The 23,732-nt window shown below is 37.7% G+C and overlaps 1 protein-coding gene across 1 annotated transcript in view; it reads right to left on the reverse strand.

Moving 5' to 3' along the window:
- Positions 1-23,732, reverse strand: part of pdgfd (platelet derived growth factor d) — a 49,347-nt gene that overhangs the window by 20,107 nt on the left and 5,508 nt on the right. The gene's annotated exons all lie outside the window — the stretch shown is intronic.

Consider the following 23,732-nt stretch of genomic DNA (forward strand, 5'->3'; position numbering starts at 1 on the left):
GGTAGGTATGTAGGTAGGTATGTAGGTAGGTATGTAGGTAGGTATGTAGGTAGGTATGTAGGTAGGTATGTAGGTAGGTATGTAGGTAGGTATGTAGGTAGGTATGTAGGTAGGTATGTAGGTAGGTATGTAGGTAGGTATGTAGGTAGGTATGTAGGTAGGTATGTAGGTAGGTATGTAGGTAGGTATGTAGGTAGTATGTAGGTAGGTATGTAGGTAGGTATGTAGGTAGGTTGTAGGTAGGTATGTAGGTAGGTATGTAGGTAGGTATGTAGGTAGGTATGTAGGTAGGTATGTAGGTAGGTATGTAGGTAGGTATGTAGGTAGGTATGTAGGTAGGTATGTAGGTAGGTATGTAGGTAGGTATGTAGGTAGGTATGTAGGTAGGTATGTAGGTAGGTATGTAGGTAGGTATGTAGGTAGGTATGTAGGTAGGTATGTAGGTAGGTATGTAGGTAGGTATGTAGGTAGGTATGGTAGGTAGGTATGGTAGGTAGGTAGGTAGGTAGGTAGGTAGGTAGGTAGGTTTGTAGGTAGGTATGGGTAGGTAGTAGGTAGGTATGTAGGTAGGTAGGTAGGTATGTAGGTAGGTATGTAGGTAGGTATGTAGGTAGGGTATGTAGGTAGGTATGTAGGTAGGTATGTAGGTAGGTATGTAGGTAGGTATGTAGGTAGGTATGTAGGTAGTATGTAGGTAGGTATGTAGGTAGGTATGTAGGTAGGTATGTAGGTAGGTATGTAGGTAGGTATGTAGGTAGGTATGTAGGTAGGTATGTAGGTAGGTATGTAGGTAGGTATGTAGGTAGGTATGTAGGTAGGTATGTAGGTAGGTATGTAGGTAGGTATGTAGGTAGGTATGTAGGTAGGTATGTAGGTAGGTATGTAGGTAGGTATGTAGGTAGGTATGTAGGTAGGTATGTAGGTAGGTATGTAGGTAGGTAGTAGGTAGGTATGTAGGTAGGTATGTAGGTAGGTATGTAGGTAGGTATGTAGGTAGGTATGTAGGTAGGTATGTAGGTAGGTATGTAGGTAGGTATGTAGGTAGGTATGTAGGTAGGTATGTAGGTAGGTATGTAGGTAGGTATGTAGGTAGGTATGTAGGTAGGTATGTAGGTAGGTATGTAGGTAGGTATGTAGGTAGGTATGTAGGTAGGTATGTAGGTAGGTATGTAGGTAGGTATGTAGGTAGGTATGTAGGTAGGTATGTAGGTAGGTATGTAGGGGTGCTCGGCCGTTTGGTCACCGGTCTTTTGGTCGCCGGTCTTTTGGTCCCTTTTGGTCCCCCCGGTCTTTTGGTCTCTTTTGGTCCCCGGTCTTTTGGTCGCCGGTCTTTTGGCCGCCGGTCTTTTGGTCCCTTTTGGTCCCCGGTTTTTTGGTTGTATGGACGGATGTATGGACGGATGCATGTACAGATGGATGGACGTATGGATGGACGTATGGATGGACGTATGGATGGACGTATGGATGGACGTATGGATGGACGTATGGATTTATGGATGTATGGATGTGTGGATGTGTGGATGTATGGATGTATGTGTGGATGTGTGGATGTATGGATGTATGTATGGATGTCTGGATGTATGGATGTATGGATGTATGGATGTATGGATGTATGGATGTATGGATGCATGGATGCATGGATGCACGGATGCACGGATGCACGGATGCACGGATGCACGGACGCACGGACGCACGGACGGACGGACGGACGGATGATTGTATGTATGTATGTATGTATGTATGGATGGATGGATGGATGGATGGATGGATGGATGGATGGATGGATGAATGGATGTATTGGAATTGATTAAGACTTTTACATGTTATATGTGTCTCCAGTTACAAAACGACTTCTTGAACAAAATTACAGGTGCATTTAAATTAGATTAGAACTTTATTTCATTCCGTATTTGGGAAATTTCTTGTTTGCAGTAGCAAGACAGACACAAGACACACAAGACATTGTAGTCCTAGGTAAGAAACTGGAGCCACACACTAGAAGTCCACAAGGTGGGGACCTTCTGCAGACTGAGAATGAGGTTATCACACAGTCCCTCAGTAGTTGGGGAAAATAACAGAAAAATTACGATGAAACTCTTTTTAATAAACTTAATAAGTTATAAATGCCATTGAGAGAAGGGATTCGAGGAGTGATTGCCGATTTTGTTAACTAACATGGCAATACGTCACATCTGTGCTTTTGTGATTGATTCTTTCAAATTCAGTGTTCCTACTCCGTCCCACCTCTCTAGCATTTATTTTTAAATTCACGACAAATCACAGAAAACCAGACTGACTTGCTATGTGATTTGTACAAAGCTGACTTGCCAGGCTAATATTTAGGGTGAATTCATTACTCTTAGTGCACAGAGCGCTTTACATTTTGTTCCCAAATGTGGGGTGGATTTTTTTAATATGGCTGTGTAAGCAGATTAGTGTGCTTAATAAATGCGGAATACCTTCTCTATACACAGACACACACACATTTTGAAGGTCAAACATGCTGAAGTGGGCTGACAGGGCTGTTTTTGTGAGTTGTCTGGATTTTGTGAGATGGAGTTGAATGTATAATAAAGGCAGCCTGCACCCCAGAATGATGATGATGAAGCTTTGGCCTTCTCTTTATGTCCAATCACTTCTACTCATTTCCCTTTAAGTTTTCTTCCAAGATCTGTTTTCTCACCAGCTGACTATTCATATCATTAATATGTACATTAAATGCTGCTCACTTGGTTGAACTTATGTTTTACTATTTACTGGTTGTCTCCTTTGCTCATGAAATTGCTTACTTGTCAGGTACTTTAGCCTGCTGAGGTTATTGAGGGACATATGGCAGTGTGTGTGTGTGTCCATCTTTGTGTCTGTACAAGGTTGTCTGTTAATGTGGTGTCAAGGCTCTTTCATTTTCACTCCTGACTGCTGCACTGCAGGTTGATGTAGAGTGTAGATTGTTGGCTGGTGGATGTGGTCATTGACAAACTATGCAACAAACATGCCTTCTTACAGGACTACCATTCTAATGCACGTTTGCCCACATTTTATTTGCCAAAATGCATTTTCAATTACGATACACCTTGATACAAGAACAACAAAATGTATATTTGAACGTTCACAATATACACTGTACAAATTCCTCTTTTGGGAGTTCTCAGTTGGAAGTGCGGAGGTTTTACCTTTATTTTTACCTAAAGTAAGTGTCAGTCGGTGTCGCTGACTCGTTGGATAATTCTGCTCTGTGCTGTTTGTTCTTCTTTAGTGCTGTTCACCCTGCGTGAACTCTGGCAGTGAGCATTCCACTGCCGTCTACTGAGTGAATGTGCAATTACTTTATTCTTATACGGGGAAAAAAAGTGTTTTACTAAGGAAGATACATCGCTTTGGGCCCTCCTTGGAATTGCTTTGTTCCCCCCAATGTCATTTGAGTTTTATTGTGCTCATCAATAAGCATTAAAACACTGCATGTATCAAGTGTTTATGTCTATATTTTTGGAATTTCTGATCTTGTTTACAGTTAGAAAACCCAGTAGAGAACTACCTATCCTGTGATTTCATTCTGATATCAAACTGGAATTAAAGATTGTTACATGTAGGTCGGAAGCACATCTTGCCAGATGAGAGAGAGAAGTCAGAATGAGTTTTAGTGTGTGAGAAGCTTGATTGTGTATACAAAGTTTTGAGACGGAATTGAAAAGCTAAGGTGGAGTACCAAATCTTCCAAAAGACGTACTCTGGATAGGTTTCGCACCCCCCGCGACCGTTGTGAAAATAAGCGGTATAGAACATAAGTGAATGAATATAAAAATAATAAATATTTTGAACAGTTATTCTATTTTATAGAACAAGTTTTGACCATGTAAATTAAAATCATTCATTATTTTTTCACTTAAAATTTTGCTAACTAAAGTTATCTTTTGGTACTAATATTGTTAGTTATTATCAAAATGCTCTGTTTCCTTGAACAATATTTCAATCAATTTATTGATCTTTTATGTAGCTTTACTAAACTCCAACACCAAACACCAATAGACAAGCGAGATGTATAGATGTATGCAAGGTCAATAAAACAGGGAATCCTGTTGATTGGGAAAAACCCTATCGTCCCAACTTTTGCAGCAGGTACTAATTTGTCATTTCAACATACCATCATGGCCCGATTAAAAGACAATGTTTTCTTTCATTGCAATAAGACTGAAAAAGTAGAGCTTGTCTTGTTTTTGGAGTCTAGACATCATAGTAATTCACAACAAAATATATCTTTAAAGCGAATGCTGAACGTAACTCCCTAGGCCAGGGTAAACCCCTGTAACGGAGAAGAAAAATAAAAGAACGGTAGCACGAAGTAGAAAAGTACAAAATTGCTGCCAAGTTGTTGTGTAATTCCCTCATTTTTTTGCCCCAACTTGAAAAAAGACCCCGGTCTTTTCAATACATGAACAACTCAAATCCTTCCTCCATTTTTACAGTTTATTGTAGTTTAGGGTGATGAGAAGCGATGAAATGCAGTAGTGTGTTCAAAGTGATAGAGTAGAAATGAATGAGTTCATTAGCTCATTAACCAAACCAAAAGTGAATTTTCTTTTTTACAGAGATTGGAGAGTAATCCAAAGTTAAAGGAAAACACAAAGAATATAACTTATGGTTGGGACTCACATTGGGTGAAAGGCAGACTACACCCTAGACCAGACTTGGGCAAACTACAGCCCACGGGCCACATACGGCCTGCTAGGCCTTTTAATTTGACGCGCCGACGTTGCCCGGATAGTTCCCCCCCCCCCCCCCCCCCCCCCCAAGATGGCGCCGTCACGCGGAGGCCAGTGGCAGTAGCTCTGTCCACTCTTACTTATTTTTCGTGTTTTACAGCCCTTCTATGTTTTTTTAAAAATAACATTGTAATATTTCTTAATACATTCCTTTTTACTTTACTTTGTACTTTATACTTTTTTACTTTAATGATGAGTGATGAGTATGTTAAGACTTTAGTCCTTTTCTTCTGTTTATGTTTCATATGTACTGTTAATGGATGCAGTTTTTTTTATGTATCGTATCTTGTGCTGACCTGGCCCATCTATCAAATTTTTAGAGTCAATGTGGCCCCCGGGCTGAAAAGTTTGCCCACCCCTGCCCTAGACTGATCACCACTCAGCTGAGGGGCACTATTGATGTAGTGTCATTGAAAAATATGTTTTGACAAAAATGTAATTGGTTTTCCAATAATAGTTTTATCCAAAGTATTGCTTCGTGATTTTTTTTCTCCTTTCTCCCTATGGATTTTTATCAATAATAAAATGGAACAAAACACAAACACATAGACACATTTTTTTACAACATTTCTCTTCAACTCAATGAAAGCATTTTAGTTTGTGTGTATGATTTATAGAAATGTAATTTCATTTTACTCAAGTAAATTAATGTTTTTAAGGTGAATTGATTTTGTTACATTTTTTTCTATCACTGTGTTATGTTAATTTGTGATTTATTAATGTCAATTATTTTGCCAAGCAATGTGGGTGTATGTGTTTTGTTTTCCTCGTAACCTTTTCAGCCTCCCTTTTCAATTAAAAGATTACTGGTAGTTGTCATTATTTCAATATGTATTCCTCATCATTGAAGTATGGAATTGCCTCTTTTATTTTAGGGCTTTGACATAGCAATTATTTATTTATTCAATATTATTATTGTTTTGGTCAATGGCAACATGTCTATCAAAATATTTCTTGGTGAAACCTACTCTTGTCATGGCAAACCTTGTGATTTCAGGGTTTATTTTGGTAATATCTGCAGCAGTTGCCCTGCTAATGTGGTCCAAGTCAGAAGTTACTGAGCTTCATCAGATGTTACAATATTTTTTGATTTGAAAGTCTCTGTTGGAGTGCAAACAGCTTCTGCATTCTTGACATCCTCCACAGAGTTATCAAATGTCTCTGTCTGCTCCTTCCGTAAATACCTTCTTATCCCTATCAGGAGCTCTTTCTACCGCTGCCCCCTGCTTTTTTTTGGAATAGGTTTAAAGGGTAAGCTGAGCTCTCACATTTGCTGCTACTTCCCTTTATCCTCATACATGAATGGTTTAAAAAAAAACGACAACCACAGATTTGTTTTTCATGAGTAAACGTTCACTAATTCATTCATCTTTCATACCGTGCATCCTCGAAAGAGTTGAGGGGGTTGCTGGAACCCAACCCAGTTATCTTTGGGTGAACGGCAGACTACACCCTAGACTGGTTGCAAGTCAGTCGTAGGGCACACAGAGAGAAAAATGACCATCTTCACTCCCAATTGTACCGTAAGTTACATAACCTCTTCTGGAAAAAAATAATTTGGTAAATTGTTATACCACTGTATATCATATCACAGACCAACAGTAATGCATATTTGAGACAAGAAAAATGTTTATTGGAGTGAAATAATTATAAATATACAGTGTTCCCTCGCTACTTCACGCTTCAGCTATCGCGGACTCAGAGCTTCGCAGATTTTTTTCAGGAAAAAAATTAATAAAAAATTTAAATATATTAAATTAAAATTATAAATTACATCATTTTACAAGAGGCAGAAACAAAATATTCAATAAGAATTAGTACTTGCATCAAAAAAAAGGCCAAAGAAATGGTCAATAACATGGTGAGAGTTCAGGAATCGCACTGATGACGTCATGGCTGTTTACAGGCACATCTTCACCGCCCAAAAAAAACTGTTCACAACTCCCAATAACGATGTTTCTTACGTGCAAAAAAAACTGCAGAAGATCCTCCATCCGAACTATTATGATGTTTTTGCTTGGTGGTGCTTTTGTGCACGTGTTACACGTTTCTATAAGCATTTTTGAAGGGGCACGCCTACTTCGCGGAAACGCAGCTATTGCGGGGGTCCCGGTCCTCTTTAACCGCGATAACCGAGGGAACACTGTATACTAATTATTTGTAATGTACTAAATATATAGTTTAGTTATTTAAATAAAACTCTAAATTGCCCCTATGCATGAGTGTGAGCTGGAAAGGTTGTCCATCTCCTTGTACCCTGCGATTGGCTGGCCACGGATTTAGGATTTCCCCCGCCTGGTGCTCATAGGAAGCTGGGATAGGCTCCTGAAGCCGCCATGACAATTTTGTCTTTTATGTAAGGTTCATAACTGCAAAAGGACGAACAGGGAAAGGATTTTATTTTTCCCCTTCTCAAGCTTGGGCGACGTTGCCGTCAATTAACAGGGCATACTAACTGTTGTCATGACAGATTTATGAAAAACCCTGACTAAAGCATCTTTGCAGCAAGTGAGCATTTTACAAATGATTGTTTTGTGGGAGCAGAAGCAACAGGGATTCGGAGAAAACCCATACAGGCCAGGGGAAAACATGAAACTCCACAAAGGATGACTTTTTGCGAAAAAGATGGCATATATGCAAAAAAAATATGGTATGTTATATATCTGGAAAAGCACAAATGCCTAAGACTGCCCAGCCATAGAAATTATTAATATTTCTAATGATAGACTAAGAGGTTATTTCCGGTTAATTTGAAGTGTAGCCAGAGGCCATATTTCGCACGCAAGATCAATACAAACTGCTGAACTATGCCTAGCTAACTGGCAAGCTGCGTCTGGTGGCTTCTCTTGGAAAAGTCCAGGAGTAGCATAAGAAACACGCTGTCCACTTTTCTAATTAGATGATGAAAAAACACGAATTGCGGCCTCATGCTGATGGACAAGCACGAGACAGAAGGCACAAAACAACAGAAAGGCACAAGATAAACACAGAAAAAGAATGAGGAATCCGACCTCGCTAGGTTGAAAGACAGAAAAATGAAAGAGTGAAACAGACCGAGCAATTGAGCGAGATGATGAAAGACATAAGTGTGAAGAGGAGATATGAAATGGTAAGTGAAAGAAAAAGTGGGGAAAAAACATGTATAATGCTGAGTAACATAAAGTCTGCAAACACTCACGGGAGCTCAAGCCATTAGATGAACCACACTAAAGAACATGTCTAAAATGCATAAATAAGAAATAATGCTATCTTCTTTTGTGAACATGTGCGCGTGTCTGTGAAGACTTGTCACTTGTCGGTTGTTTGGGAGAGGAGTTGTGTTACTGAAAAGCTGCGACTCAGTGCATTTAAATGATGCAAAAGCATTTTATCTGCACCTGATGTCTTCACAAGTGAGCCTCAGTGGTCACTTGAATATTATTTGCATCTACTTTGCTTTGACAACAGCTTCTTAGACAACTTTTAAACCGCAATTGTTGGCAGGTTAATTGCATGAATAATACATGTGAAAAGGAAGAAACAGCAATCTTACAGAAAAAAATGTATACACGCTAATCAGCAATGTACTGTAAGGAGGAGGGATGTGTCCACATTTCTAATATTTTTAATACATCCATGTATAATGTATCTTACATGCCTTTCTGTAACATTTGATAGATTACTGCAACTCAGTAAATTAATATCATTCATCTTCAATAAAGATTCAATTAAGCAATACGAAATATAGCTTGTTTGTGTTCTCCTCTCATTTTCTGAACCGCTTCATCCTCATTAGGTACTGGAGCCTATCCCAGCTGTCTCCGGGCCGAGAGGTGGGAGACACCCTGAATCAGTGGCCAGCCGATCGCAGGACAGAAGGAGACAGACAGATAAACATGCACACTTACACATATACATACAAGCCTACCGCTTGTTTGTGTTTGCCATTTGAAATGATACAAAAATGTACCACAACAATATAAAGACAATATTAATGGTGTCATGTGTTTGTTTTGGCTTTAGATGTAAATGTTGACAAATATCCAGAATGTTCCTCTAAAGTGATGAGAGAGATTGGTATCTCTGCATACTTCATGAAACACACCTGCACAATTCAAACCAATTCAAACCAAATCCGAACCAAAAAAGCAATTAACTAAATAGTAAACATAACTGTATTAAATATTTTTTCACGTACAGCATTCTTGTTGTTCGTCTTTAATTAATAAGTTTACACTGTATACATATTCTATGTGAAGCATTGATATTTATCCATACTGTTATTTAACATTTTCCTGTTTAACATCTCGGCTAAGCTGTGTGACAAATTGCAGAGGACTAACTATTTCCAAGTTGGCATTAACATTAATAAATTTAACAGGTATGTGTAGACAATGTGGCTTAGGAATACTGACGGCCATATTTCTAAAACAGATGCATTGGTACTTTGAAAAGCAATATATCCACAATCCACACCTGGACATGTAATATAAAAAAGATTAAACTACAAAACAATTCCACGTTGTGCAAATTAAGAGGCTGCATTGCAAATAGTACCTAAAGAGATGTTTAGGTCCAAATAATGCTGATTAATTCAAAATAAAAAGATTCTATGACACAAATTGTTGAACTTAGATTTTCATTCTTCCAACATCTGCATGACCTCATGACTCTTTTCACAGTAGAGGCATAACAGATTCACCTTGCAACACTCTAGTTTAGCATCATTTATCCCCAGCCTTAACATTAGGTTGACCGACAAAACAGATTCAAGAGAGCTCATGCAGCTAATTTTCAAATTAAAACCATCTCACACAGTGATGCATTTCAGTTTCGTTCACTGTCACCACTACCAGAAATTGACAATAAATTAACATAACATTTTAACGACATTAAACATGAGAGTTGTTTAATATTTGTAACCGATGAATATTTAGTGCAGCTCATCATGAAACGGTGTTGTAAAACAATTAACTAACAACTTTCTATTGTATGTTATTATGAACAATAAGGTCTTTATATATTAGTGAGAGTGCACAGGCTGGCGGATAGTCAGTTAATTAAAGCATTATTTGTTTGGTCAAGTATGCCCAACATTAGATACAGGAGTTTGGCACCCGTTGACAGTTACTGCAGTTTAAATAGCAACAGGAGAACAATCAATAATTTCTTCCAACACACACACACACACACACACACACACATAAACACCCTCAAATGGACCCTGCTAATGCGCACACAGATATACGCACACACAGAACCACATGGGAACCTGACATAGAACAAAATACATGCACAGAATTAAATACTTAGTCCATGTCCTGGAGCTGAGGTATTGCCAACGAATTGCAGGACAGATAATAACCATGCCAAACCAATTAAATTGTGTTGCACAATTTAAAGTCCAGTCCATAAACCTAACATGGCTGTTGGAGGCAGCTAGACTATCTAGAAAAAAACACACATAAATCACACAACATGGCTTGTATAAGTCTAGACCTTGAGAATTGATGGCGAGGTACTTGATCAAAGGTGTTAAACTAAAGGCATAGGGCCCAGATCTGCACAGGAGACAATAATTTACATCAACTGGATTTTTTGCAAATTCAGCAAAATTATAGATTGATGGGACTTTTAAAAATTAAGATGTCGCAAACACTGTTTTGTGTGAGTATACACCCTTAGGAAAATATACTCCTCCTCATTGGCAAGTGGTCATGCGTTATTCTATTGTGAGGAGAGTTGTGTGCATCATTTTGGGAATATTTTAAAGGGAATACAAAATCAAATAACCCTCGATATTGACTGAAAGTCAGTGTGGAAGCGGGGCAAATAAAGTCAACCTGGGGGAAGAAAGGTATCAAAATAACAAACTAAATTAGAATTAAATTGTGTTAGAGGGTCAGGTTAGATTAAACATATTTTTGAGTGTGTCTGCATCATATTGCAAGTTCATTTAAATTAGTTTGTAATTTTAGTAATATTAAACCATTAGTTATTTGTTACTTTGTTAATAGATGGCAAATTTGAACAGATAAAAATGTTTTTCCAATCCAATATCTTGTTTTGGGTGTTTTTTCAGAGGGTTGGAATTTATTTAAGCCCGTATCTCGAGGTACAGTGGTACCTCTACATACGAGCTTAATTTGTTCCCGGGACTGAGCTCGGATCTTCTTGTAACTCGAACGAACGTTTCCCAATGAAATGAACTAAAAACAAATTAATTAGTTCGAACCCTCTGAAAAAAAAACACAAAACAGTATAATGGATTTTCCATGGCAACGCACTCGTAACCGAACAAACAAATTTAAATTAACTTGGATTAACATATACAAACACACTCAAACATACGTTTAATGTAACTACACAAGACAGAATTCTAATTAAGTTTTAATATTTTTTTACCTTTGTTCTACGGGTTAGCTGTTTACCACGCTTCCACCCTCACATTTGCTATCGATGGGCTGTTTGCTGTTGTATTCCTTTCAAAATAGTCTGAAAATGATGCGCACAAATGTCCTCACAATAGCGCACGACCCCTTGCCAACAAGAAGCAGTCTGGAATGAGCGATCGGGGACTAACAGGCTAAGGATGGTAAAACAACAGCTCAGCCTACCCACGTATTGATTGTGGGTAATGAAGTTTTATTCTGAGAAAGGGTGCCATCGTTGTTATGTGCACGAGTATACTTCATTACCGAGAAAGCCCTCTTTATGTCCGCGCATGAGTGTTGTGCATTTTCTGGTCCATGTGTAGGGGGATCACGTGTGAAAAAAAGCTCAGTGCTCGTAGATATCTGTTATACACGAAAGAGATGCGGCAAAAAGATACTACAATGACGAACAGCCTTTCATGTGTTGGCCACCTGGCTTTCTTGCATCTCAAAATTCTTCTCGTATCTAGAGATAATTATTTGCTAAAAAAAATCCTTGTATCTCCAGCTGCTCGTATGTCGAGGTACCACTGTATGTCCAAAATCGTGACAAGACGTTTGGTCGACGGACATTTGGTCGAACGGACGTTTGGTCGTCGGGTTCGCTCACTGTCAAATTATAATCATGAGAGAGAGAGAGAGAGAGAGAGAGAGAGAGAGAGAGAGAGAGAGAGAGAGAGAGAGAGAGAGAGAGAGAGAGAGAGAAGAGTTTACTGTTGAAAAAGATCAACCAGGTAATCTCTCGCTCTTCAAATTATAATCATTGGTCGCTTTCAACAGTAAACTCTCTGTCTCTATCTCTCATGATTATAATCAAGCGAACACAGCGACCAAACGTCCCTTTGACGTTATGTCCGTTTGACGAAACGTCCATTTGACAAACTGCCCGTTGACCAAACGTCCGGGGACCAAAACTTCCGTCGACCAAACGTCCGGGTACCGTCTATAATACAGCTGGGGTAGCACACATTGGGTCTCTCTCTGTCTTAGGGCAACTTAACTGATGTTTGCTCAATGCACATTTGCCCTGTTCCAATCACTATCTATGAGCAGATGCTCATAGATAGTGATTGGAACAGATATATATGTTTGTCACAAAAACATTCATGAAGGTTGGTTATTTTATGACTTTATTATGGGTGAACAGAAAATGTGATCAAATCTGGTGGGTCAAAAATATACATACAGCAGCGCTAATATTTGGTAACATGTCCCTTGGCCATTTTCACTTCAATCGGGCGCTTTTGGTAGCCATCCACAAGGTTCTGGCAAATTTCCGGTTGAATCTTTGACCACTCCTCTTGACAGAATTGACATGATTTGTTTCTTCAACATTGTCCAACATTTCTCACTGGGGTCAGGACTTTGGGAAGGCCATTCAAAAACCTTAATTCTAGCCTGATTTAGCCATTCCATTACCACTTTTTATGTGTGTTTGGGGTCATTGTCCTGTTGGAACACCCAACTGTGCCAAAGACCCAATCTTTAGGCTGATGACTTCAGGTTATTTGAAGAATTTGAAGGCAATCCTCCGTCTTCATTATGCCATTTACTCTCTGTAAAGCACCAGTTCCAATGGCAGCAAAACAGCCCCACAGCATAAATCTACCACGACCGTGCTTGAAGCTGGGCGTGGTGTTGACTGAGGACACTGTAAACCGTGTTCCAGCAGCTTCTAATTCTTGGCAGATCTGCTTTTTGGTGATTCTCCATTGAATCTTCACCCTCATGACCAATTTTCTCTCAGTAGCAGGTGATAGCTTGCGTTTTCTTCCTGATCGTGCCAGTGACAAAACAGTGCCCTGCACTTTATACTTTAGAAAAAATGTTTGCACTGTTGCTATTGGGGCCTGCAGCTGCATTGATTAGCTCTAAGTGACTCTCCTGACTTGTTAAGTTAAGTTAAGTTAAAGATTCGCTTTTTGAGATCCATGCTAAGCTCCTTTGACTTTCCCATTGTAGCGTTTGTGGGCGTTTGCATCCAATGAGCCCAATTTAAATGGCCTCAGAGAAGTCTCCAGCTGTAGCACTCATAATCACTCACAAGAAGCTAAGATACCATGCTATGAAGCTCATTTCACTTACAAAAGTTTCTAAGTCACCAAAACTGCTAATTTGTGTTGCTGTCAGTATATTTTTGACCCAGCCGATTTGATCAATTTTTCTGTTAACCCATAATAAAGTCATAAAAGAACCAAACTTTATGAATGTTTTTTGTAACAAAGAAGTATCTGTTCCACTCACTCTATCCGACAAACATCTGAGTTGTAGAAATAACTGGAAATTCAAGAGAGCCAAGACATTATTGCTTCACAAGTGTATGAAATATTTGACCCCAACTGTATGTGCCAGGGTTCTGACGACTACAATGGATCTGACGTATCACTGGGATCACTTAAGACCCATTACTGAAGGCTCAACATTAGCACACATCAATGTCCACCTGCTCCAAATCATCATCAATGCTAGTTCTTCTGTTTATTGACTCAGCCATCATTTCTCACCTTTTTTTCTATACATCTTACAACCACACTTTTCCTGTCGCCTCCCACGTCCTGCTTGCTCCAACATGCACACTCCATTTTTCCTCTTCTCGTATCTACACTTGCTGCATGCCATTTCTCTCTCACTAACTTCAGAGAGAGTTAAGGATGAGATGAAAAAAACTGAAAGGAGGCTAATGAAGACCAGAGGAGACAGATAGAGAAGGGGAGACAGATGGAAAAATTCTGGGTTACACAAGTGAGGAAATATAGTTGGAAATATATGGAGAAACGCTGACATTCAGAGAAGGGAAGATAAAAAGCATTTGACGGGGAAAAGAAAGACTTTCATTTGTGTCAGCACCATTGTCAAAATAACAAAGAGGAAACACTCACTGCGCACTAGAGGATTTGTCAAAGTTCTCTCTCACACACATGCATGCACACAAGACACACACCCTAAATACACAGTGTTTATGTATCTCTTTTCTACAGTAAGGACCGATCTCCTGGGTTGTAAGTGGGTTGTCCTCTCATTTTTCTGCAGTGTCACTTCTGGCATTTGTCCTGCCTTGACTTCACTTAGCACCACTAGCAGAAACATTCAATTCTTTTCACTCCATTTTCAGCATCCAGTGAGACCATCTGTTTCATTAGGCTTTTAAAAAAACCTCATCATCTGTATGTATATATGTGAATTTTTTGCCCAGGGTGGAGGTACTGTATATATTAGGAGTGTAACGGTCCACGTGGATATTTTGAACAGTTTTTTCTTTTATAAAACTTCTTTTTAGTCTTATACATGTTATTTCCCTCATATATATATATATATATATATATATATATATATATATATATATATATATATATATATATATATATATATATATATATATATATATATATATATATATATATATATATATATATATATATATATATATATATATATATATATATATATATATATATATATATATATATATATATATATATATATATATATATATATATATATATATATATATATATATATATATATATATATATATATATATATATATATATATATATATATATATATATATATATATATATATATATGTGTATATATATATATATGTATATATGTATATATATATATATATATATATATGTATATATATATATATATATATATATATATATATATATATATATATATATATATATATATATATATATATATATATATATATATATATATATATATATATATATATATATATATATATATATATATATATATATATATATATATATATATATATATATGAGGGAAATAACATGTATAAGACTAATAATGCGGCCAAGCCAGGCGGCCATGGCACTGTGGCACTGTCTTTTTTGCATCTCTTCCGTGTATAAAATATTTCGACGACCACTGGGCGGACTTTGCATTTCCCCACCCGCCCGCTTTTTCCCCCCGCGTTGGGTACATGTACAGGTAGACAATATTACTATGAATCGGCAGGGTTCTGCAAAGAAAAGGCGTTGACAATGGACACAAAACGCGAAATAATTGAAAAATATGAGTGGGGTGCGTGTTACTGAGCTCGCTAGGCAATACGAGAGGAATACGTTTACGTTGCTTTGCAGTTCTGTCTAATCACCCTCTTGCTACTGCCACAATGTAATTTCCCGAATACGGGATGAATAAAGTTATCCAATCCAATCCAATTTCCACCATCCTTAAGCAGAAGGACGTATCAAGACATTTGCCTTGATTATCACCGAGGAAAGTTACATCCCCCAGCAAATTTTCAATTGCGATGAACCTGGTCTTTTTTGGAAAAAGATGCCCAGGCAGACATTCATCGTGGCAGAGGAGAAGGCATTACCGGGACACAAACCCATGAAGGACCGCTTAACGCTAGCGTTGTGTCTTAATGTGAGCGGTGACTGTAAATTTAAGCCGCTAATGGTATACAATGTGGCGAACCTGCATGCCTTCAAGGCACAAAACGTCAGCTAATTCTAAAGCTTGGATTACGCATCATTTTCGAAACATTTTGAAGGGGAGCCAAGTTCCAAACAACTGTTAATGTGTTCGTTTTGAAGAGTCCGGCAAAACGTCCAGGTGGGGTCAGCCCGTAGAACTCGGGTAAAAAAAGATTAAAACAATATTAGATATTTACATGGCATATCGTAAATAGCGTACGGCCAATTTGGTCGTCTTGCTATGCTCGGACCTATGCACTCAGAAAAGTTTGATATTTTTATGGATCAGGCCATCTTTTGAGCTGTGAAATGGTCAAAATGAGTTGTTTCCACACGCCGAAAAAAACAAACAAACTAGTTTTGATAGGCCTTTAGGCAAATTCAAAATAAAAAAGAGAGTAATAATTATTATTACATTCCATGAATTTTTGATGCCCCCTTGAGACTAATGTCTTGGATCTGCTTGAAATTAATCAACAGTGTTGTGTATGCATGTCCGCATGTGTGAAAGCATGTCCGTGTGTAATGCTTTTTCATGTCAACTACATGAAAAATGCAATCCCTTTACTGACGATGATGTAAACCTATGAGTGTTTTCTCACCATTAAAATGACAGGGCTTGCCACGAAGTACTGGAAAGCCCCAAGGCTCTTAAACTTGGGTGCGTGTATGCACTTTTTGTATTTAAAAGATAATTGTAACTGTCCGGATGATCCAAATTCGGCATTTCGCAGGCTGGAGACGGACAACCATTTACACTCATACCTAGGCGTGGAAAAAACCCATGCATGCCCGGCCGGGTAGTACATGCAAACTCTACATAGTGAGGACCGACCGACCTGGGATCGAGCTCTTGCCCAGAGATCTCTAAGGCCGACACGCTAACCACATGGCCAGCGAGCCATCCATATGAAGCATGGATTCAGCAAATGGATCCTTATAATCTTTTCAATTAATCTCCCAACCAATGTCTGTTAATCGTTATATATATTTAGAGTACATAATTTGCAGTACGGACTGAATCAGGGAGACAAGTTTTATGTTAGTCATCGAACAAATATATTTGAATGCAAGAAGTTTTTCTCGGAAAATTCATTTTTTTTACAGAGTTCATGACCATGCTGTATCTTCAGACGTTGGATGGATTTCAAAGCTCCTAGGGGACCTACGCCACTAAATGTAACCCTCTGAACACTGGTGTTTAGGTAATTTTCCTCATTTATGGGATTTAAGTTTGGAGTTTCTCTCTACTTAATGTCGCCTTCAGGGATTGTCAGATATTATTTTTAACCTCACAAAGTAGTTATTTATTTACGCTACTTTATCTAGAAATTCAGGTGTTGCCTCAAGGGAGAGTTCAAATCATGATTCCACTTATTCAAATAGTCATTGAGTCACATTTTCCAATCTTACTGAATGTTTTGTTTGCGTGTGAATGTCCAGCTGTGTATGGCGTGCAGAAAGTTAACAGTCATGGCATCAATCCTGGTGGCTGATGTCTAAATAAACCATTCAGGGTCAAGTTTCATATAGCATTTTGCTATAATTATTACCCACATCTAATCCTTATTCTATATACATATAATTTTAGATATGATTATTGATAAACCTCTGAATGATCATATTTACAATAATTTCTGTTCTGGCGTCACATGGTACATCCAATTTTATTCAAAAAGGAATTGGACATTAATAAATCTTTCCACCAGGGGATTATATTAAAATATCATGTGCAAGGTGCAATTAGAGATAGATGATAAGAGTCTGCAATGCAGGCAAAGAAATAATTTACCATGATTAGGGAGACAATATAAGCGGAAATTTATCTCACAATATTTCAAGAAAATCCACAATGGCAATATTTATACTAAATGGACTAAAATATCGATATAGATTTTGCTTTAGTGCAAAAACATGTTTATTGCATGCAAAATTTAAGACATCCCTGTTTTAGACAATTTTACTGTAATTTAAAAATGACTATTTTCGTTCAATGTACATTTGACAAAGAATGTTCAACCAGTAACCCATCGAGCAGTTTAAAATTTGCAGTTCATAATTTTAACTTTAGTTATATATTTGAACTTTAGCATCTAACAACAAACAAAACCAAGGTGCAAAAGAAAGCTGACATTATTGTATTACTGCAGCCTAGCTACCAAAATATTTTATATTATGACATAAAAATGCATGGCACACAAACCTTTGTGATCACGTTTCTGTTTGTTGATGTAAACAGAAAAACGAGATTGTCTCCAGTGGTTGAAATTAAGTCAATCTATAAAACTTTGTCAACAGTGTAATGGTAACAAAATGCTCAGTCTAAATAGCAGCTAAATGGCTTCACCTGGGACTCTTTTCATTTTCCCCTCCATCCCCCTCGGTAACCCTTTTCTACCTTACTAGAGGGCTATCAGTGTAATTAACACACCAGTTGGAACCACTGTGGCATTCTAATGAACCAGTTGGTTCCGTGAAACAAAGCCATTTGAAGCTTTTTCTCCAGTACCTTGTTGTCAGACACCGAAGAGAGACATACCAGGATGTGTTTTTTTGTTCCATGTGTAAGCAGTGGGTTACGCATGGGTGATGGTTATTTAACCATAAAAGATCCTTTTTGGAAGGGTGATGACTCACTGGATTTTCTTTATTAATGGAATAACTGCTCACATTGTAATACTTTATATTTGATTAGTGTGTTTGCTTTGTTTTTATTTGTGTGTGTTACCATGCCTCGTTTGTCTTTTGTTTTGGATTTATTCTGGTTTGTTTTCAGTGGTTACATTTGAATCAACATATTTGTTTAGATTACAGCCTAACCAGAGTAGAAATGCTTTATGTTCATTTTAAACCAATCAAGCCCATTCCAACCAGGATTTAATTCCGACTGAGAGGGGTGGTTTATATCGAATTATTATCCGATCGTCGTACGCAAATACATTTATTGCAAAATTTCTGAAAAAGCTTAATAAAAGAATTTTCTATCTTAACGAGTTAAAGTTCCAGAAGTGGTTTCGTAACCTAGAGTTTACAAAAGAAGAAGCATATTTTACAGTAAATTAGCATAATTTGTTCCAAATATCTTTATTACTAACCCTAAACCCTTTAAAAAGTATACATGTATGCAAATTTTGTATGCTAATTAATGTAATTATGCAAAAAAAGGAGAAAAAGATTAGAATATTTTAAATTCAGTAAAATGAATATCAAATGTGCCATGCTCTCCTGTCGAAACATGTGGCCACTAACCCGCACGGGCCATGTGGCTGACTCTAGCGCCCACCTACAGTGCGCTAACCTTGTTTACGGCATCATTAAGGCCCAGTTTCCATCAAGCGAATGCAAAACCAGTATAGTGATTCTATATATCAAAAGGGAATGCAACTCTAGCATGATAATTATTCATTCATTTTCTGTACCGCTTAACCTCTCAAGGGATGGACCTATCCCAGCCAACTACGGGCGCCAGGCAGGAGACATCTTGACGTGCCAGTTAGCCAATTGCAGGCTCAGTAAGAGACAGACAACCATTCATGTTTACAATCATATCTAAGGACAATTTAGGGTGTTTGTCCAGCCTACAATTCATGTTTTTGGGATCTGGGAGGAAATCGCAGGCCCTGAAGAAAACCCACGCAAGCCCGGGTCAAACAGGGAAACTCCACATAGGAAGGTCTGTCCTTGGGATGAACCATTGATCTCAAAACTATGAGGCCACCACACTACCCACTCGCCCACTGGGCCACTGCATGACAATCAAAAAAGAAAAAATAGAATGTTTGATTTCGTTTTCTAGTTTGGACTGTTTTCATCAGAGCAAAACGTTTCCCCATGAGTTTTTGTAGCCTTAATATTTCGTATGTAGAAGCATGTAAGTAGTATTTCCACTGTACAACCCATTACACTCACATACTCATGTGCAAAATTTATAGCATTCAATCAGCCAACCATGCAAATTTTGGGATGTGACAGGCAGCCAGAGTACATGGAAAAAAAACCACTAACACACGATGCACATGAAAACTGTTTTTTTTTTTTTTGCCTTGTTGTTCTGTAGCCTTTCCGACTATACTGTCTAACTTGTTACTATGTGTAACAATGCCTTTCCTGTATCTGCATTCCCACCCTCTTGCTACTGTCCCAATGAAATTTCCTTAATACGGGACGAATAAAGTTATCCAATCCAATCCAAAATTCCCCACATAAGGCCGGGGCCTGGGATTGAACCCTTGATCTCAGCTCTGTGTAGCAAAAGACTTGTGAAAGAAGAACTGTGATTTTTCTCACAGAAAAATATCTTTTAACTTATTCTAACACCTATAAATTAGTCAAATATGTTATATGAGAATATTATTTAAACAAATTTTACATCAAGAGAATAGGGAGTCATTTTGGGATCAGACATCTTTTAACCTGAGACCCTTTTGCGATGACTCATCCTTTGACGAAAAACCAGTAGTGGTAGAGCAAGGTCGCGGTACCTCATCTTTCATTTTGTGCCATTTGGTTTGCTCTCAGGTGGATTATTTTTCTCATGCTGACAGGACAAAAAAAGTGAGTAGACGTCTCCTCAAGCTCCTTTAAATTGGCATCTATTCTTACACAGCTTTCCTCTCCATCTCCTGTGATTCCTCTCTACATTTTGAATGCTAAACTTCCTCTCACAACTTCAGCAGCAGGAATATTGACTACAACCTTTTGCCAATGCCCTTTCAAAACCTCATCGCTGTCTTGCTACACAGAAATGTGCACACACCTTCCTGCCAGATGGGTCAAAAGGTTACTTCCCTATTTGCCTCTTGAAGGGGAGGAAAATGATCAGCAAAACATGTTTAGGTGGGGCTGCTTTGGCTTGGGTTATTTGTGAGGAATGTGTGTTTGTTCGGGGGATTCCTTGGAACAGAGATCCTGTAATTGTGTTTTCTTGTGAGTGTGTTGACTTGGGAGGTAATGTGTGAAGTACCGTAAGTCAATGCCTGATTACTTGTGACTCACCAATTCCCAAAAACTAATTCACACTCCTCCCTGTTCCGACCCTTGGGTTTCATAAGGACATATGGATACACTTTGCATCTGCTTGTGAAGTAAAGAGTTTGAGGCAAAATTGTCATGTATGTCTGATGATGCCCAAGAGGAAAAAATCCACAAAATAAATAGAGACATTACATCATGGACAGTTTATCCAATAATAGTATTGACTGAAAAAATAACAGGTCCTGGTAGCATTTGTCATGGTCAGATCAAATTTTTGCATTGATGTAACACAATGAGTTATAAGGTATAAGGAAAATAACAGGAAAAAGGCATAGATTTTTTTTTTTTAATGCTCGGACATCTTTGCTTGTCAGTATTTTAAAACTTTGTTGGAAGTATTGTGGTTGCGTATGTCTGCCATTGTCTATTTGTGTGCATGTTAATATTATCAGTTATCATAAGTCGTCACTAGTAGGATCATGGAAGCCTATTCTGTGTAATCATGCCAAAAGTTATCATAACAAACATGATACAGCTGTATGTTTGCACATCTGAATGCAGCATACACTTAGCATGCCTATCCACTATTACTGAATAACAGAAAATAAAATAACTCCTTAACAATGCAATAAAACCAACAGTGATGGAAGCAACATATTTAGTTCATAGTAAATCCAACCGTTAGAACATTAAAGAAACAACAAAGGAATTTTATTTTGTTTAAAATTATGTCCTTCAGATGGCTTCATCCTGAACAAATACATTCCCTAAAATAGACTATTGCAATTCCTCATTGACCACTGAAACATTTCATCTAGGATGCTGTCAATTTTCTCCTAAGTTTACCATTGGTAATAAAATGGTGGAGTGTTTACTTTCTCAAGGTCACTGTTTTGCGGTTCTGTCACTTGGTTATGTCTGCCAATACGCATTTAAAAAATGTCAGGTTTTTTTGGGTTAACCTGTGTAATAAAGAATTTGAATTGTTGTTGTTTGTATGTAATAGCTTGGAAGTTAAAATAAATTGAGTATTGATATATTTACTTCATTTAGATTCAACAGTCAGACTACTGAAGACCATTTTTCAAATGATTACAATTACAATCATATTGTTACGAAAGTAATTCTTAACGAGCAGATTGCTTTCTTTAATGCAGTTCTTGATTTGGCTCTGTTTGTGCAAGTGGCTAATCAGTCTATGATTACTGATAAAATGGAGGCTTGCTCCATTGTGAGTCTAATGACAGTGGATCAGTGAAAATAGTTTTGCAATTAAATGGGTCTGGACTTGTTTTGTCCCACCAAATATTACATGCTAATTCATTACATCGTAATGTTAGCCATGTCTGCTTGGGACCATTGAATAGCTAAATAAATGGTGTTCCTAAAAAATTGGCATTAAATTATTAAAAAAAATATGCAAATTGCAAATGTCTTGGACTTCTGATCTTGGAGAAAATATTTAAGCCTAAAAAAGTCAAACGGCTTACAAGTGTATAGAGTAATCCCTCGAATATCGTGGTCAATATGGACCAGACATGGCCATGATAAAAAAAAAAAAAAAATTCAGTGCTGAGTCTTCGTACCAAGAGTGGCTTCTGGTTACGAGTTTCAGCGTGGATTTTCACATTCTTATGAACTTGAAAAAAAAAAATTAAAAAGGGTCGTTGGGGGTAGAGGAGCCTATCCTATCTTATTTCGGGCACCAGGAGGCCCCTGAATTGTTGGACAGGCAATCAATCGCAGAGCATGTTCACACTCACACTCATACCTAATTTACAGTGTCCAACCAACCTATGTTTTCGGGATGTGGGAGGAAAACACTTGCAAGCAAGCAAATTTCACACAGGCAGGTCCAGACATGGGATTGAACCTTCAATTTCATAACTGTGTAGCTAACCCTAACCACTCATCCACCTAGCTATCCAATTTGTACACATACGCTGTAATTGACAAAAAAAAGTAAATGAGAACATAAAGAGTGTAGACCTATAGACCAGGGTTGGGCAAACTTTTCGGCCCGGGGGCCACATTTACTTTAATAATTTGACAGACGGGCCGAGTCAGCACAACATACGATACATATAACAAACTGCATGCGTTAAAAGTAAATATGAAACATAAACAAATAAAATAACTTAAGTATTAACATACTCATCACTCATCATTAAAGTAAAAAGTACAAAGTAGAGTAAAAAGGAATGTATTAAGAAATTTTAAAATGTAATTTAAAAAAACATAACAGAGCTACTGCCACTGGATTCCGCGTGACGGCGCAATCTTGGGAAAAAAAAATATATTTGGACAACGTCGGCAGGCCAGATTAAAAAGCCTAACGGGCTGTATGTGGCCCGCAGGCCGTAGTTTGCCCATATCTGCTATAGACTCTATAAAGTTTCAATCTGTTTCAAAACTGTTCAATCTGTTTCAAAACTGTTCAATCTGTTTCAAAACTGTTCAATCTGTTTCAAAACTGTTCAATCTGTTTCAAAACTGTTCAATCTGTTTCAAAACTGTTCAATCTGTTTCAAAACGGTTCAATCTGTTTCAAAACTGTTCAATCTGTTTCATAACTGTTCAATCTGTTCCTGTCTTTGTCCCGTCTATCTGGCTCAGACTAAGTCTTCTTGACTTACTGAGTGCATTAAAGTTAGTTAATCAAATGTGTGATGAGTAGAAAGAACAATGCCAGATTTACATCTGAGATATATTTAATTGACTCAAATAGTATTGGAATTTCAAATATCTGACAACGGTTATCTCGCTCACACACAATTTTTTTTTTATTCAAAATTGTGTTCATTATAACACATCAAAAAAAATTAAATGTAAATCTTTTCACTCTATTAAGCAATATTCTTTCCAGTCACAGTCACAAGACCAATGACTTTTTTGAATCCTGTTAAATCTATTCCTGCGCGTTTAGGCCAACAACCTTGCCTTCTCATGTCCGTCTATGGGCATAGCATTGCTCATTTTAAAACAGCAGGCACATATTGGGAGTTAACAAGGAAATTAATTCACAAACAAAAGAGAACTAGTTTTGCACTCTGGGAATTTTTTATCAGTCCCCAACTAATGTTTCTTCAGGCTAGAGTGCATTCTGCCTTTTGCCCAAAGTC

Source organism: Stigmatopora nigra, chromosome 8 (genome assembly GCF_051989575.1).
Source record: "Stigmatopora nigra isolate UIUO_SnigA chromosome 8, RoL_Snig_1.1, whole genome shotgun sequence".
NCBI classification, from domain to species: Eukaryota; Metazoa; Chordata; class Actinopteri; order Syngnathiformes; family Syngnathidae; genus Stigmatopora; species Stigmatopora nigra.